Raw genomic sequence first — 2,520 nt, forward strand, 5'->3', positions numbered from 1 at the left:
AGAGGCTTCCAGCTGCTTCTGAAAGGGAGCTTTCCTCTTTCCAATGTGCTGTTCTTTCTGTGAAAAGTCCTTCTGGAGCTGGGCTGATGGCACATGAGTGTCACCATGTGTCATTCTGCAAGTGCTCTGCAAATTCCCAGAGATTCTCCCTCACGCCCCAGGGGAAAAGCAATTTTTATTGTCCCACTGTGACCCACGAACCTTATCCCCAGTGTCTATGAATCCTGACTGTTGGACTTCAAACCCTCTGGGCCCTTTCTCAAAGAGCTCCATGGAAAGTGAGCTCCTGATGGCTGCACGGACGTCTCAAACTTCCTGAAGTGTCTACTCAAAATAGTTCCTAACCTAAAGGCATGACTTTGGAAATGTATGTTTTAAGCTTCCACATGTCAAATTCCCCCATCCACCCAAAACAATTTCCTAAGGGTTAGCTTCCTGGGACCCGCATATTCCCCATCTTTCTGCCTAAGCCCCCATCTGGACATGGCTTGGTTCATTGCTCACAAACGCGCCTACCCTCTCTCCCCACCACCCCCTCATTTGGGCCACGCATCTGTGTCATCTTCCAGCAGCTCCTGGATCTGACATTCATCAGCTGTTTAGGTTACTATTCCCTCCATGCCCATGATGCCATTGTGTTTTGTGCTTCTTCACGTGAAGTTAAAGGAGAAGATATCTAAGAACATAACCTTGAGAGCACTAGCAACCACGGGTGGACTGTGAGGAGGAAGCCAATGAAACATATTGAGGAGAAATAAGCAGAGAAGCAAGCAGGTGGCTTTGCAGGAGTCAGAGGAGAGGAACATTGAAAGGAGTGCATGGTCTGGGTCAAACACCAGAGGGATGGCATGGAAGACAAAGACTGAAAAGTGTCTACTGGATAATTCTATCAAGCGGGGCAGCTGGGCACAACCACAGAAGAACTGGCTCAAGGGGAAATTGTGCAGCCAGTAGTCAGGTGGAATCCAGATGTCAGTAGGACCTAGTGAAAGGGCTTCAATTTTTGAATCACTTAAGCTTGGCCAGAAGCTGGCTCTATGGTTTACTAGCTCTGTGATCTTGGACAAATATCGACTTCTCTGAGCCTGTTTCTCTTCTGTAAAATGGACATAAAACACCTTCCTTGCAGAATGTGATGGTTAATACTGAGTGTCAACTTGATTGAAGGATACAAAGTACTGTTCTGGGTGTGTCTGTGAGGGTGTTGCCAAAGGAAATCAGCATTTGAGTCAGTGGACTGGGAGAGGCAGACCCACCCTCAACTGGGTGGGCACCATCTAATCAGCTGCCAGTGCAGCTAGGGTAACGGCAGGCAGAGGAACCTGGAAGGACTAGACTGGCTGAGTCTTCCCGCCTCCATCTTTCTTCCCAGCTGGATGCTTCCTGCCCTCAAACACTGGACTCCAAGTTCTTCAGCTTTTGGACTCTTGGGTTTACACCAGTAGTTTGCCAGCCACAGACTGAAGACTGCACTGTCAGCTTCCCTACTTGTGAGGTTTGGGGACTCAGACTGGCTTCCTTGTTCCTCAGCTTGCAGACAGCCTACTGTGGGACTTCACCTTGTGATGGTGTGAGTCAATATTCCTTAATAAACTTCCCTTCATATATAGGTCTATCCCATTAGTCCTGTCTCTCTAGAGAACCCTGACTAACACACAGAAGAGTTGTGAAAATGACCGTTGTCTGCCCTCACCCTTTCCCTTCTGCTCCTTTAACCGCATGCGCTCAGTGTTACCTTCTGTAGCACCTGCTCACCCTCATCCCGTGGTGACTCATGTGAGTAACTTCATCAGAGAAGACCCTCCCTGCCTGTCACCTCAGGTACAGCCCACTAAGTAAGGTGGCTGCAAGCGCAGATCCTGCACCTGCCAAAAGTGCAACAAATCAGTTGCCAGAGCCTGAGGTGCAAAGGGCAGGAAGCTCCCGGCGCACCCCTGCAGCCCCGGTGCGGCTCTCCCAGTCCCGCCACCTCCCACCCTGAGTCTCTTCTGTCTGGGACCCGCTCCACCTCCCGCTCCCCCTCCCGCTCCCCCTCCCGCTCCCGGGCCCTCGGGGCATCCTGTCTCCATTCTCAGCCCAGTGCCCTCCACTCTCACGGCCTCGGGCACAGCTTCCACAGGGAAAAGACCCACGTCTGTATCTCTCGCCGCGATCCCCGTCCTGAGGGCGACGCGTGGCCACTGAGCACACAGACCCAGCACAGCGACCCTCGCTTCTTCACGCCGGGAGCATAGGATGAGCCCCAGGCCAGCCCTGTAGCTCAGGCCGGCAGCCCTGGGCTGGCTCCGCACCCGCGCCTCGTGCTTCCACGGTGGACCCAGGAGACACCCCCCTCGCTCAGCCCAGCTTCCCTGCCGGACTGAGAGGGAGGAGGAGGGAAGGGTCGGGGAGCCAAGGCGGAGGAAGAGGCGGGCGGAGGGAGGAGGTGGGACCGCGGCACCAGCGGGCCGGAGTGGCAGGGTCCCGCGGAGACCGGGCGGATGGAGTGGCGGACTGCGCCCCCTGCCGGCCGAGGACCCC

The sequence above is a fragment of the Rhinopithecus bieti genome, unplaced genomic scaffold (assembly GCF_001698545.2).
Source record: "Rhinopithecus bieti isolate Rb0 unplaced genomic scaffold, ASM169854v2 scaffold_63861, whole genome shotgun sequence".
In the NCBI taxonomy this organism is placed as follows: domain Eukaryota; kingdom Metazoa; phylum Chordata; class Mammalia; order Primates; family Cercopithecidae; genus Rhinopithecus; species Rhinopithecus bieti.